General features: G+C 52.6%; 1 pseudogene; it reads left to right on the top strand.

Moving 5' to 3' along the window:
• Positions 1 to 3,210: 3,210 nt before the first annotated feature.
• Positions 3,211 to 14,759, top strand: LOC131398572 (putative SEC14-like protein 6; annotated as a pseudogene).
• Positions 14,760 to 15,498: the final 739 nt, after the last annotated feature.

The raw sequence follows: 15,498 nt of genomic DNA, 5'->3' as shown, positions 1-15,498 counted from the left end.
CGTGTGGAGCCAGGCAGAGAACCGTGTGACGCAGCTGCACGCCAAGGACCGCCAGGAGCCGACGGCCACCTCCAGAAGCTGGGAAGAGGCGATGACGGAGTCTACCCAGAGTCTCGGAGGGAACATGGCCCTGCTGACGTCTTGATCTCAGACTTCTAGCCTACAGACTGTGAAAGAATAAATTTCTGTTGTTTTAAGCCACCCGGTTTGTGGTGCTTTGTTACAGCAGCCCCAAGACACTTACTCTCCACGCCCTGTCCCTGCCCTTGGTCAGGCCTCTGCCTTTCACCTGGACCCCCTCCTCACCTTCCTCTCCCAGGCTCGCCCCTACCAGCCGCCCTCCACCTGCAGCTGGAGGCTGTCCTCTGTTCCGAGCCCTCCATGGTCTCCATCGCTCTTGGGGGGACGCTGTACACCTCTGTGGCTTCGTCCATGCTGTTCCCTCTACTGTCCATGCTGTTCCCTTTGCAGGCCTAACATTGCCACATGTTTTCAAGGCAAGCTCTGCCGCATCCTCTGGGCATCCTTCCCCGACAGCCCAGGCTAGTTTAGGGCCTCTGGGCTCCCCCATCTCAGCGGTGCTCACCCAGGGCCCAAACTGTGGATTTGCTTGTCTGCGAGGCCCTGATGGTGGGCTCCTCCAGGATGGAGAGTGAGTCTTATTGACACAATCGGCCTCTAGTGCCCAGGATAGTGCCTGGCACACAGTCGGTTCTTAATAAATGTTGAAAGACAGTGGAAAGAAAGAAATGAAACAGGGAGAGAGAAAAGAAGGAAGGAAGAGAAGAAAGAAGGAAGGGAGGCAGCAGAAAAGGGAGAGTGAAAACAGGGCAGGAGAGAGAGAGACAGTCCCCCACTGAAGGCCTTCAGAGCACACTTGCCTATGTGGCCAGGGCCCCGTACCCCCGGGAGGGGTAATACATTAGCCGACGCACACGAGTGCATGAATGAGTGCATTAGGTGAGAGCTCGTGCGACGCTGGGGGGACACAGCTCAGGGATTTTTGACAGGGCTGGGTAGAGGCCATTCTAGAGAGTGGACAGGCCCCGGCAGGCTGAGAACAACCCAGGGGCACCAGAGAGCGGCAGAGAAACTGAAAAAGGAGAGGTGGCCTTTCCCAGCTCCCCTTGCCATCACGTCTTTGGTAAACTCTTATTGAGCACCTGCTGTGTGCTATGCGCAACAGTGGGTGCTGGGGTGGCAATGTACAAAGATGAACCAGGCCCTCAAGAAGCCCAAGGGGGTCCCCGCTAAAATAGCTGGGCAGATAGAAGCTGACAGTGGGGTGTAGGATTTCAGGAAGGGGAGACTCACTTGCCAGCAAATAAGACAAATCAGGAAGGACCTTGCAGAAGAGGAGGCATTTGAAGTAGGCCTGAGGAAGACAGGGATTGGATGCAGGGTGTTGCAGGGAAGGGCATTCGAGAGAGAGGGAACAGCAAAAGGAAAAGCAGGACAGGAAACGGTGGAGAGGCAAGGGGCCTGGAATAAGGAGGAGAGCAGGGGAAATCAGCTCAGGAAGGACCCCAGGGCCTTGCACTCCAGGCTAAGGGGTCTGCAGTTTCTCCGAGGGCAGCAAGGAGCCATGGGAGGCTTTGGAGCAGGGCAGGAGGTACTCAGAGGTGGACCTCAAGAAGATGGGCCAGAGGTGCTGGGGGCGGGGAACCAGGGGGAGGGGTCAGGGGCTTGGGCCAGGAAAGGAGCGGGAGAGGGTGGCCTGCGTGTGCCCCTTGTGGCTAAAGCTGTAGCCTGTGGGTCTGTGGGGAGCTGGGGAGGCCCCGTCCTACAGGAGAGGCAGATCCACTCCAGTTAACCCCGTGCAAGGCCAAGGAGGGACCATCACGGGGCTCAGTAAGGCCACTCAGGTGTGTGCTCTGCCTGGTGCCGGGCACATGGGTTACAGTGTCCTGAGTCAGCGCCGGGTTCAGACAGGCCTGATAGTCACTCAACTGCTGCACGGCCTCGGGAACTCCACTCGCCTCTTCCAGGCTCTGTCAGATGGGAAAGGAACAGTCTGCAGCTCACAGAGCACGTGATGCCTTTGGCCTAGAACCCAGCTGAAACTACTGGTGCCCTGCCTGTATGCCCTCCACCTCACCACTTCCCAGCTGCAGCACCTGCCTTGCTCTGACTGAGGCCTTCCTCCAGCCTCCAGAGCGGTGAACAGCAGGCCAGAGAGCCAGCAGAATTTGGAGCAGCCCTCAACCAAAGACTGTGCAGAGCTGGTGTATAAATACCCCAGCTCCCTCACCGTGCAGTCGGGGACCCTGAGGTGCGTGTTCCACACGGTCTTCCATTAGTCCCGCTGGAATGGAGCCCTTCTTTTCTTCCTTGATTACCCTCCCTGCACAGTTGCCTCCCATCCTCTGCCTCACATCCCCACTCCCCTGCTTGTGTTTCCCGGGATCACCTCCAGCATAAACTCCTTGCCCTGGAGTCTTGGGACCAGAGCCTGCCTCTGGGTGAACGAGGCTAAGACAAGTGCCTGCTGTGCGCCAGGCCCGTGCACACAGCATGATCTCACGTGTCCTTGTCTTGGCCTCTGCCTTGCTGCTTATCCAGGGGACGGGAGGTGGGGTAGACTGTAGCCAGGAGTCCCCCATCACTCCTAACCACGGGCCAGGTGTGGCCCTCAGGGGTGCCATCCACCTGCTGGGTCTGGCCCTGGGAAGTCTCTCCTCATCCTGAAGCCACGTGCCCTAAGGGCTGGGGTGAATCATGGGCGGTTGCTCCAGACACATCTGGTGGCAGATGGAGCCTGGACATGTTGGGACACGATGACAGTGGGTTCCAGGCCTCTGTTAGGGGTGAGTGGTGGGCTGCCTGGCTCCAGGAGGCATCTGATGGAGTAGAGGGTGGAGGACTGAGAGACAGGGTGGAGAACAGCCCCGTGCAGGCGTGTGCGTGCATGTGTGTGTGACAACATGTGGTGTCACTTTCAACAACACTTTCAACGCTGTGGGGCAAGCATCACTGTCCTCAGTTTACAAATGAGGATTTGAACCCAGGATAGTCAGTCCAGAGGCCAGTGCCTCAGGCACCTAGCAAGGAATGGGCCCCACCACTCACCCTGAGGAGGAGGGGGTAGGGCTTCTGGGCAGAGGTGGGGGTGGGAGCAGCTGCCAGCTGGGCTAAAGGCAGGCAGCCTGGAAGGAGCCACAGAGCTGGACCTGGACCAGGAACAGCAAGTTGGACCTCACCCCTACCACCATGGGCAGCACAAGCGGACAAGCGGGTGACCTGAGCCCATCGCAGGAGAAGACGTTGGCCCAGGTGAGTCGAGGGAGAGAACCCTACACTGGCCTCAGTTTCTCCTTCTGCCCCAGAGAGGCAGCACCCAAGGACACTGAGGTCCCTCGGAGCTCTGCAGCTCTGAGTCTTTTCCTGACTCTGAGGGTCTTAGTGGCCCGAGGCTACACAAGTTCTACACAATGGAAATATAACACAAACCACAAATGCAAGCCACATACGTAGGAAAATTTCAAATTTTCGAGTAGCCACCTTAAAAAAGTGAAAAGAGGGGCCGGCCTGGTGGCGTAGTGGTAAGTTCTCTCGCTCCACTTCAGCAGCCCGGGGTTCGCAGGTTTGGATCCCAGGCGGGCACCGACGCACCACTTATCAAGCCATGCTGTGGCAGGCGTCCCATGTAAAGTAGAGTAAGATGGGCACGGATGTTAGCCCAGGGCCAGTCTTCCTCAGAAAAAAGAGGAGGATTGGCAACAGATGTTAGCTCAGGGCTAATCTTCCTCACCGAAAAAAAGAAAAAAAAAAAGGTAAAAAGAAACGAGGGAAACCAAATTTAATAATATATTTTATTTAACCTGATATAGCCAAAGTATTATCATTTTAACATGTAATCAATATAAAAATTATTACTGAGATTTTTTTTTGTATTAAGTCCTTGGAATCCTGTGTGTATTTCGTACCTACAGCAGATCTCAATTTGGACTAGCCACGTTTCAAGCACTAGTGGCTACCGTGTTGGACAGCGTGGGTGAGGGCTGCTGGCCCAGTGGGGGAGGGTGGCGTAGCAGACCACGTCCTCATCCAGGGGAGAAAGGGGCAGGCCTGGGTTTTCCTCTCCAGCCTGTGGCGAGTGCCTTATGGGGTCCTAAGGGTCTTTCCCTGGTGATTGCACACGGCAAGCGTGGGCTCCAGGGAGATTCACCCACTTCCATGAGCGTGGAAGCCCCCAATGGAGGCCCCGATTCCTGCCATCAAAGGGTTCTGCATATTTCACCCAGGCCAGGAGTAAGTCCTCTTACAAGACAACTGGGGTCAAGAATTGGGTTCAGATGTCAGCTGAGCAAGTCATGTCACCAGTTTAAGCCTCAGTTTCCTCACCTGGGAAATGGGTGTAACAGCAATATCGTGTCAGGACTGAGTTAATGGTTAGCCCAGAGTCAAACACTCTCTCTTGTTCCTAAGGACAAAAGTTATCAGCTTGTTTTGGGCGGAACCTGAGCCAGTCCTTGGAGCCCCTGTTTGGAGGCTGAGGAGACTGAGAGACATACAGAGAGGGGAAGTGACTCATGCAAGGCCATGCTGGGACTGCTGACTCCTTGTCCAGTGCTCTTTCCTCTACTAGATTCATCAGTATTGAAGTCTGGCTTTGGTCCACAGTCAGTGACATCCACGCAGAAGTGGCACCCTCAGCCCTCAGTCCCTCCAGGGTGGGCCGGAAGCCAGCTGAATTGCCCCGATCAGCTCCTGGGGCCTGTCTGTGGAGGATGCTCCCCAAGACTGGGCCAAGCCACCCCTCACTCAGGCCTGGACGATGGGCTCTGGACCAGATGTGTAATTTGCCTCCCAGCTCTGCCACTCGCTGACTGTGTGATGCTGGGCAAATTGCTTAACCTCTCTGAGCCTCAGACTCCATGTCGCTTACTCTCCCACCTGAACTGGCCTGGAGGCTCCCTGGGGATGGATATCCAGGTTCTGAAGAAAGCCCCTCCACGCCCCCACAGGCCTGAGGGAAGAATCAGGCTCATAAACCTTCTCCTCATTTACTCCACATTTCATCCTCTCTGAAGATTTGACAGCTGGCTCATTATTGTCCCATTTCCCAGAGGGAGAAAGGGAACTGCCACGACTTGACCCAGGCCCCAGCTTCCTCAGCACCGGGGGGCCCTCTCTACTCAGACACCCCCTTTCCTAAGGGCAGGCGAGATCTTCAGGCCCGAGGGTGGCTGGCCAATCCCCTGATGGCAGGGGCACTAGTTCTGTCCTTAGTTCTGGGAGAACATCCAAGATGTCCTATCTGTCCTGCCCAGCCCCGATGACTACTTCCTCCTACACTGGCCCCAAAGTGAGGATAGAGGGCAGAGTGAGATGAAGGGCAAGGGCAAAAAAGAGGAGTGTGTTAGGTATCTACTGCTGTGTAACAAATTATTCCAAAACATAACCATATAAAACAACCATAAACATTTATTATCTCCCAGTTTCTGTGGTCAGGAATTATGGCATGGCTTAGCTGGCTGGTTCTGGCTCAGGGTCTCTCATGAGGTTACAGTCAAGACATCAGCCAGGGCTGCACTCATCTGAAGGCTTGACTGGGGCTGGAGGGTCTGCTCCCCAGATGTCTGATGTGTCTGGCAAGCCAGTGCTGGCTGTTGGCAGGAGGTCTCAGTTCCTCCTCAGGGACCTTTCTAGAGGATGGCTTGAGCATCCTTACAACACGGCGGCTGGCTTCCCCAGAGCAAGTGGTCCAAGAGAGCAAGGAGGAAGTGGCAATGTCTTTATGACCAAGCCTTGTAAGTCATATCCCATCATTTCCGCAACATCCTATTGGTTACACAGGTCAGCCCTGCTCAGTGTTGAGGGGACTAAGTGAGGGTGTGAATACCAGGAGGTGAGGATCTTGGAGGCATCTTGGAGGTGGCTACCACAAGGAGTAACAATAATTACTACTATCTTTTGAGCACTTATTCTGTGCTGGGACTGAGTAAAGCAATTTTTGTTTATTATTGTCTCTCTTTTTTTTTGAACAACAATCCAGTGAGGTAGGTCCTATTATCAGCCCCATTTTGTATTGGAGCAAACTGTGGCTCAGAGAGGTTAAACCACTTGACTGAAGTTGCTCAGCGAACAAGTGGCAAAGCCCGGTTAGTCTGACTTTAGAGGCCAATTGTTTAACATCTTTTCAGACAGAGTTTGGGGACAAGGATAGGGAAGAGGGTTGCTCTTACAATAAATGTTGGAATCACAGAATTTGAGTGCACAGACAGGAGACCCTTTCTCCGTGTCCCTGAGAATGTGGCTGGAATTCCCACACTCAGACTCCTTCCTGACAGGCTAAGGCTGGAATTGATTTTGGCTGCTGTGAGGAAACCACTATAAAACCATGTTGATTATACACCTACCCCACCTACTGCAGAGTACACAAGAGTGTACTTCCCTGAATGTACAGAAAGCCCAGAATACTTCATATGCAAGCAACAGCCTTTGTAAACCTGTGAGGGCAAGTTGCCTCTGAGCATGGTGTGTAGTTTATACGTTGTAACACTTTCCCAGCTCAAAGTCTTCGTTCAGGCACTTCCCTCCACACAGAATGCCCTTCAAACTGCCATCAAATCAGAAAAGAATCCGACCGGGGTCCCAGAGACCTGGGTCTAACCACACCTGTGCCTCTTACTAGCTGGTGAACCCTGACTATTGGGCCTCAGTTTTCTCATCTGTTTATGGGGCACTAGACTCTCTCCCCCATCAACCTTTCCGGGTTGTCCTGAGCCCAAATGAAGTCAGTGGGGACCAGTCTTGGGGATCAAAGGAAACCGCTCAGTTCTCGCTAGCCAGGGGCACTTAGCAGAAGTGCTGCTGAAGTAGTTCAGGGGTGAGCCAAGAGGAACACTGCCGGCTCTGGGAGAGCCAGGGAACGACCGGGCAGCCAGGGCCGGCCTTGGAGCAAAGGACTGTGTTAACAGCCTGCAGGGACAGCTCAGTAGGACCTGAGTCCAGTTCATTGATAACATCCAGTGGGTGTTTCTGATGATAATATCAGGGCACATCTATCATAAAGTATCTGGAAAGTATAGAAAAAGCAAAGCACAAAGAGTTACACAGATCCCCCGTAATCCCACCACCACCACGAGGGAACTTTACATATAATTTTTTAATGTAATCAAGCATATACACTATATACTGTTTTGTTCAGTGATAATTTCAGGACCATTTCTCCACGTCATTAAAAAATTTCTTCTTCTCTAGTGTAGTTGGAAGGCTGTGGAATATTCCAGAGGGGTGACTCTATGTGGTTGATTTAAATGCCCTCCTCTGGCAGCCCTTTCTCAGTTGGACACAGCTGGTCCCATCTGCTCCGTGGACCAGTTGAATTATAGATCTGAGGACTGAAGAGTGGCTGGCAGTGGTGAAGAGCTCTATTGATATGTTATTTTTTAAAAAGTTTAATTATACAAGGAACATCTGAACATATTCTCATTGTAAAAAATCCAAACTTAACTAATAACATTGAAGCCTGAGCCCCCAAAATAACCATTGTCACCAGTTTGTGTGTATCATGCAGACTTTTCTCAATGCATTTCCATGTATACATGCAGAAATATATATATAAAATATTATATATTATATATAATATAAACAATACAATAAAATAGAAACACCTAGAATACATGATAATATATTATAAGTATTATTCTGCAACTCACTCTTTTCACTAGACAATATGTGTGTCTTGGAGATCTGTCTATTTGAGGATGTTTTAATCCATCTGGCTTTTTTAATGGTTACATAGCATTTCATGGCATGGAGGGGCCAGTGTTTATTTAACCAGCCCATGAGGGTGGACATTTAGGTTGAGTGCAGCCCTTACCTGTCCCTTTCTGAGTCTCTCCCTCCTCATCCATGTCAGACCCATGTCTCCCTCCATCCCCCTCCTGTCCCCAACCCCAGTTCTATGTCAGCGGAGCCCAGGATGCTCTGGCACGCCCTCAGTGGTTGTGGGCAGAGGGGCCTGGCCTGGTGTCCTCAGGTCCCTGCAGAGGCCTTTGGCTCAGGCGGGGTCTTCAGCTCCTGCTGTCTCTGCAGCACGTGGAGTTTTGAAAGCAATAGGACCTGGACAACACCCTTGCATGGCAGCCCCCAGAGGTGAGCCCCTTGGTCCCCACTGGCCCCTCCTTTGGGACCCTGGCTCCCCCCTCAAACCTGCCCCTGCTCCCCAGCCCCTCTCCCTTGTGCATTCAGGTGGTCAGGCTGTAAACCACCAACAGCATCTGAGGGCAGCCCTGTCTGGTACCACGTTATCACAGGCCTGGCCCTCAAGGGCTTCCTTCTCTCCATCTCCAGACAGGAGCTGCTCAGGGACAAGTTCTGGAGCTGCGAGCTGCTTCTGCGGGAGTGTGAGCAGCAGAGCCAGGAGGTGAGGGTACCCGGGGCCCCTCCCAGCCCGCCACCCTGGGCAGCCGCAGCCCAGCACCCTCCAAGCTGCCCTCTGGCGCTAGGCACTCCCCTGAGCATCACACCCGGAACCGCCTCCCTGAGCTCCTTTGCTCCTTGTAGCGCGGTGGAGTGAACGCAGGCTCAGAGAGGCCGTTACCCCAACACACTCCCCCCTTGACTGGCCCTGCTCAACCCGAAGCCTTGCTCAACCCACTGGGCCACGCTGCCCTCTATGGCCTCACTTCATGGGGGGAGTCAGGTATTTCAGCCCCACTGCACAGAGGAGGAAACTGAGGCACAGCGACTTGCCCTCCTGAAGACAGACACGGGGAGGGAGCCCCTTGGGATGGCCCCTTCTGGCACCTGGCTTCCTGGCATGAAACCTCCGTGCCAGGCAGAGCTGGGATAAGCCAGGTCAGTGCCCTGGGGTGGGGTGTGGGGGACACTGACCCTCATGGGGTCTCACCTCCATCCCTTGCAGCTGGGGAAGAAGGTGGAGAAAATCACGGCCGTTTTTGACTTTGAGGGGCTGAGCCTGAGGCACCTGTGGAAGCCGAGAGTGGAGTTTGCCCAGGAGGTGAGGTAACCCCACCAGGAGGCGCAGGGTGGTCCACACACCAGGGCCTCTGCCCCTCACTTGTTGATGTGGGGTGGGGGTGGGGTCCTCTCTCCTCACCCCCAGGCCCTGTTTGCAGCTGCCTACTTCCCGTTTGCAGGGATGTTTTCAAACCCACAGTCTCTCAGGTCTGTGCCAAGTTGGACTTGGCACCCCGATGTCACCATCCCATGCCCAGCGGGTCACAACAGGACCTTTTTCCCAGGCCTGCAGGGTCCCTGTGGATGTCCCTCCCCTCTCATACTGCCCATCTCCAACCTACCCTCTGATCCTCCCCTCCCCCTCGGTACCTGCCCTTGGCCTCAAGCCCCTCCCCCCCTTCCTGTTTCCTCTGGGAGGGGGCTGGGAGCAAGTCAGCTCTGGGGCTCTGAGGAGGGGAGGGAGGCCCTGACAAGTCCTGGGCCCCAGGGGCAGCCAGCCTACCTTTTCCTTTCTTTATGCTCAACCTAAGATAGCAAAGAACCTAAAAATTAAAAAATTTTAAGAACGGCCACAAAAACATCATACTAAATTAAAGAAACTGGACACAAAAGGCCTCATATGGTGTGATTCCATTGACCTGAGATGTCCAGAATAAGCAAATCTGCAGTGACAGAAAGCAGATTCGTGGTTGCCAGGGGCTGGAGGGGGAGGGGACGGGGAGTGACAGCTAATGGGTACAGGGTTTCCTTTTGGGGTGATGAAAGTGTTCTGGAACTAGATAGTGGTGATGGTTGCACAACTTTGTGAACATCCTTCAAACCACTCAACTCTACACTTTGAAAAGGTGAAATTTATGCTATGTAAACTATATCTCAATTTTTTAAAAAAGCCACACTGTGCAACTTCAAATCTTTATTTTGCTAAAAGAAAGTTGGCCTCATTCTTGAAGTTGAACTATTGTCTAAGCCACTTGGAGGGGAAACTTCCAGAGTCCTGAATGGGATTTTTCTGACCTGCAGTGGGTGAGGTCATCCTCCTGCACCAAGAATCTGCACTAGTTGCTTCAAGGAAGATCTGTGACCAGGACTCAGCAAACTGGAAGATGGCGGCTGCTTTCACCTGGATGGGCTCTGGGTGTCTGGGGTGCCTCCTGCATTGATGTCTTGGATGGCTGGCAGCAGAGGCCAGGGTTCTGCGCCTGGGGGCCTTGAGGGTGAGGAAGGAGGGGGCACAGGGGGCAGTATTTAGACACCTGTAGCTTGTGCATTGACCTGAGCTTGGCTGCATAGTTTCTCACAGCACTCAGGGCAAATTCCTCTGAGATTTTGCGAATTTAATTGTGAGAGGTGAGGGAACCAGCCCAGGATATGTACGTGGGGATGTGGAGGTGACAGGGTGGGATCTCTGACCCCAGGAGACCCTGCTCCCTCAGCAGCTCTGAGCCTGTTTCAGCCCCCAAGATGTTCCCCATGGCTTTCAAGAGGGTTGGCTTTGCCAATTATTAGCCACATGTGGGCTGAGCCAATTGCCCTGGGTCTCAGTTCCTTCATCTGTAAAATGGGAAGAATAAGATCCAGATTTTCCAAATTGTACAACTGATACAGTTTGGAAATTTGGAAAATATAGACATGTATAAGCAGGAGGAAATCCTGTCACCCAGAGAACTACTGTTAACATTTACTGTCTCTGCAGAGAAATACACTAAAAAACAAATAAAAATGGGTTTATACCATATATATATACGCCTTTTTGCAACCTACCTTATTCACTTATTATGTGATAAACATTTTCTCACTTTGGTAAAGTTCTAAATTTAGGTTGTTTGTAATATTTTTACCATTAGGAAAAAGTCAGTAGTGAAGATCCTTATAGATAAATCCTTGTACATATCCACAATTTTTTCCTTAGAATAAAATCCTAGAAATGGAAGCTTTTTTCCCAAAGGAGAATGCATGTGTTAGGACTTCTGATACCTTTCACAGTGTAATGCTCCACATAGATCAGAATTTAACTTCATCAGCTGTGTATGAATGTGCCCTTTTCCCCACACTCTTGCCAGCATTGGGCATTAATAACTTAAAAGACTCTTGCCATTTTTTTAATGGAAAATGATATTTATTATTGTTTTACACTGGATTTCTTTTATCACTGGTGAGGTTAGAATTTTTTAATGCTAATGGGCTATTTTAATTTTTTGTTCATTTACTGCCTCCTGGTATCTCTTGCTCATTTTCTAGAAAAGTATTTTTCTTATTGATTTATAAGTGCTCTTTACATATTAAGCACATTGACCTTTTCTGTCATATTTGTGGCAAACATTTTCCTCAGTTTGTAGTTTGCCTGTTGTCTTTGACTTTTGACTTAGTGTTATGTTGTCACATTTGGGGGCTTTTCCTTTGATTTCTCCATTGCTTTTATGCTTAACATACCCTATCCTAAGGTATGTTGGACGTTCACCTCTGCTTTCTTCTACTTTGTTCCACAATGTCCCTTTGTGTGTGGACCACCCTTAGCTATCTCAGAGCAGCTTGTGGGGGAACTGACACAAGCTTGCCCCCAATTCTGAGGGTGTTGGAGCTGTAGAAGCTGAGGGCAGGGGCTGACTAGAAGGCTGAGGTTGGTCTCCAAGGGAAAGGGAAGCCCAGGTCAGAGTCAGCCTGTCTTCAGCCTTGGTCTCCAGGAGGTGGTGGTCTGAGTCCCTACAAAGATGGCTGATGGCCAACACCTGGACAGACGGGGGCAGGGTACTGGGCCTGGAGGCACAGCCCTGAGGGCAGGAACTGGTCAACACAGGAACATATGCTGAGTCCCAGGCCTAGACCTAGAGCCACTTGGCTTCCCTCCCTGGGGGCACCACGAGCAGCCCAGAAAGGACGAACCCCAGGCCACAGGACAGCCCTGGGCTTGGCCCCTCTGCCGAGCCTCCCTGAGCCCCCGTGGAGCCCTTCTTGCTTCCACAGGCAACTGGAAGCAGGAGCTGACAAAGTTTATCAGCCCCGACCAGCTGCCCGTGGAGTTTGGGGGGACCATGACTGACCCCGATGGCAACCCCAAGTGCCCGAGCAAGGTACAGGGTGCCCAGGGGTGGAGAGGAAGGGGAGACGGCCGTGGTCTGGTGCTTGCTCACCCGGCCTCACCCACAGATCAACCACGGGGGCGAGGTGCCCAAGAGCTACCACCTGCACAACCAGGCGAGGCCGCAGTACGAGCACACGGCCACCGTGACCCGCGACTCCTTCCTGCGGGTGGAGACCGAGGTCCTGTCCCCTGAGGTGGCAGTTCGCATCAGGTGGGGCTGACATTGGCTCCGGGGTTTTTCTGAAGACCAAGAGGGGAGAGCGGCAGCGGGCAGGGGAGATGACGGAGGTGCTGCCCACCGGCGCTACAACGCCCACCAGGTGCCCCAGGACGGGAGCCTCACCTGCCTCAAGGCTGGCTTCTATAAGCATTGGCAGAGAACGGCGCCACCTGAAGCCAGGGGGCAGGGGGCAGGTACCTTGACATGCATCCGGGTCCCACCAGGTGGGGTCCTCCGGCTCTGCTAGGCACAGTGTGTGGCTGGGTCTGGGCTCTCAGGGGCGGCAACGGCACCCTGGTCTGGGTACCTGCACAGGGATTTACCACCATGGAGCCAGGGTCCCAGGTGGGGCATCCTGTGTGAATGTCAGTCAGTCAATGCAGATGTTCTGATGTTCAACAACACCTATAGCCTGGTTCATTCCAAACACATCAGCTACACTACGGAGGTGCTGCTCCCAGACCAAAGCTTCGTGGAGAAGGTGGAGAAATCTGAGGCGAGCTTTGCGACTCCCACACCCTCCTCTTTGCTCTTTGGGTCCACAATAAGTTCACAGCCTTCCTGGCCAGACCCCCCTCCAACCTCCCCAGGGACAGGGATCCTACAACACCTGGTCCCAGGCCCTCAGTCATAGTGGTTCTGCACCTTAGGAACTGCTGGGACAGTGTCCCAGTGGTGGCCACACGGCCACAGCAAAACAACAGAAACACTCAATCCCCATTATTACCTCCTGTGACCTCAAGCTCAGCAAAAACTCTAGGCCGTTTTCTATGAACCAATATCAAGTCATGAGTTACTGTTCTAAAATATATTGTAGTAACAGAAAACCTGAGTTACAGTAAGACCAACAGATCAGGAAATGATTTCCATTGAAGAGATAATTTATTACTCACCGTTCCCAAGAGGAGGGGGCCACATGGGGAAGCACCAGGACTGGTCATGAGGTGGAGGGAGAGGGAGGACTGTGGGCAAGAGCCTTTATTATGGTTTCCACAGGAAGGAACGGGTGAGGCAGGGTACGCAGGCTTAGGATGGGCTAGTTTAAATAATTTCAGGGGGCTCTGGGGCATTTGGGCTGCCCCTAGTGGTCTGGTAGCTGGCCCTGGGGGAATGGGGCAAGTGGATAGTGGCCCAGAGTATGAGAGCCTAATACACGAGGTGGTTGGGGTGTGGGTTCTGGATTAGCTGGTTTGCATTTGAAAAAACACTCCTGGGCGAGTCGTTTTCCATCTCTAGGAATCGGCTACGCCTAGGAGGGGCCGTCCCTCCAGGGTCAGCACGGCCCCACGTCAAAGTGTCAGAATACAGAAAATAGAAGTCAAGTCTCATACAGTGACCCAGCGAGCAGCTGTGCGATTGCTATTCTGAGTTGAAATTCAACCTCACAACCAGAAGAACATTTGACTCTCTATTCTGTCTTCCACACACACACTTTCCTTCACAGTGTTAGGGCATCTGAGAATTTGTTCACCCTCAGGTCTCCATCCAAGATCCTGATGACGATTTCAGATGCAGCCTTGCACTGAGCTGGCGTCGGGCCCCACAGCCCCGCTAGGATGATGTTGCCCTGCAGTCAGGCCCCTGGGTCTGGCTGTGCTGTCAGCAGAGATTCTGCCTAAGCATCCCACCGTTCACACGCATTGCCCCAGCTTGCTTGCAATGCGGTAGCCCCAGCTGACTGCCAAACTTCTTCCCCTTTTGCATTCAGCAGGTCTTGCTCTTGGTGACGCCACACTGGCTCCCAGGGCTACTACCTTCATTTTTAAGGGCTCACCACCCACCTCTACTCAACATCTACTCCAGAATGTTGATAGCGAGTTTACTGAACGGATTCCAAAATCCATCAGCTGGTTCCCTTCATCCCCCATGATTCCGCCATGTTCTCCTGCACAGATGGCGCCAAGGATCTGATGAAAGTAGTTGGAGAAATGCCACATGAGCTGCAGCCCAGTGGGGGAGGGAGGGCACCATGGAGCCAAGGCGAGGACAAAGGGGTCTCCTTGGCTCTGCTCCCTTGGCCCCATGATCTGCCCCATCCCACCCACCACCTCATCCACTTCTAACATCTGCCTTCGCCACAGTCTCCTTGGGAAGAGGCTGAAGGCCAGAGCTATTGGCCAGATAATGGTGGTGTCCACAGCTGGCCCCACCCGCCTCCTCTCCCCGTGTCCCTCCTGCTCAAAGCCTCCACTCCAGGCTTACCCTGCCCTGCCTCAACCCTCTATCTTTGCTCAAGTTGTCCCCCTCCTAGAAGGCACACCTTTCTCCTTGTTGTGCAAAGTTTCCCTCCAGCAGACAGAATCAGAGTTAGGGCACGCACTTGGCCTATAATTTACGCCAGTGAGAGTCTCCCTTTTTACTGTACAATTCTGGGAGCTCCGACAAACGCTCCTGTCACCACCACCACAATCAAGGCGCAGAGCAGCTCTATCGTTCCCCAAATCCCTCCTGCTGCCCCTTTGCCGTCATGCCCTCCCCCACCCCTAGCCCTGACCTCTGCTGATCTGTTCTCTGTCCCTACAGTTTTGACTTTTCCAGAATACCATACGAATGGAATCGGACAGTATATAGCCTTTTGGATCTGGCTTTCTTCACTCGGCATAGTGCCTCTGAGAGTCACCCGTGTTGTTACATGTGTCAGTGGTTGGTTGTCTTTTGTGGCTGAGTAGTATTCTATGGTATGGCTGTACCACACTGTGTTTATCTGTTCCCCAGTTGAAGGCTAGTTGTGTTGTTTCCAGTTTGGGGCAATTACGAACAAAACGACTATAAGCATTCATGTACAGGTTTTTGTGTGATCCTGTTTTCATTTCCCCAGGGTGGGCACCCAGGAGTGGGATGGCTGCTGAGCCGTACGGGAAGGGTATGTTTAACATTGTTGGAAACCGCCAAACTGTTTTGCAGAGAGGGAGTGTGCCATTTTGCATTCCCACAGCAGTGCATGAGCGTCCCACTCTCTCTACATCCTTGCCTTGGTATCCCGTTATTTGGATGTTAGCCGTTCTAACAGGTATGTGGTCATATCCCTTTGTGGTTTTAATTTACATTTTCCTAATTTCTAGTGATGTTGAGCATCTTTCGTGAACAGGGCATAATCTGTGAGATGAGACAGACCCAAGTTAAAGTCCTGTTTCTGGAACTTACTGTGTGACCCTGATCAGATCTCTCTGAACCTCCATTTCCTTTCTGGCAAATGGGGAAGATAACGGTGCCTGCTTCATAGAGTGATTGCTGTAAGGATAAATGAGGCACACAGCAAGTCCGCAGG

This window comes from Diceros bicornis, chromosome 35 (genome assembly GCF_020826845.1).
Source record: "Diceros bicornis minor isolate mBicDic1 chromosome 35, mDicBic1.mat.cur, whole genome shotgun sequence".
Classification (NCBI taxonomy): Eukaryota; Metazoa; Chordata; class Mammalia; order Perissodactyla; family Rhinocerotidae; genus Diceros; species Diceros bicornis.
The sequence above is the reverse complement of the archived record's forward strand: the minus strand, read 5'-3'. Positions and strand labels throughout refer to the sequence as shown.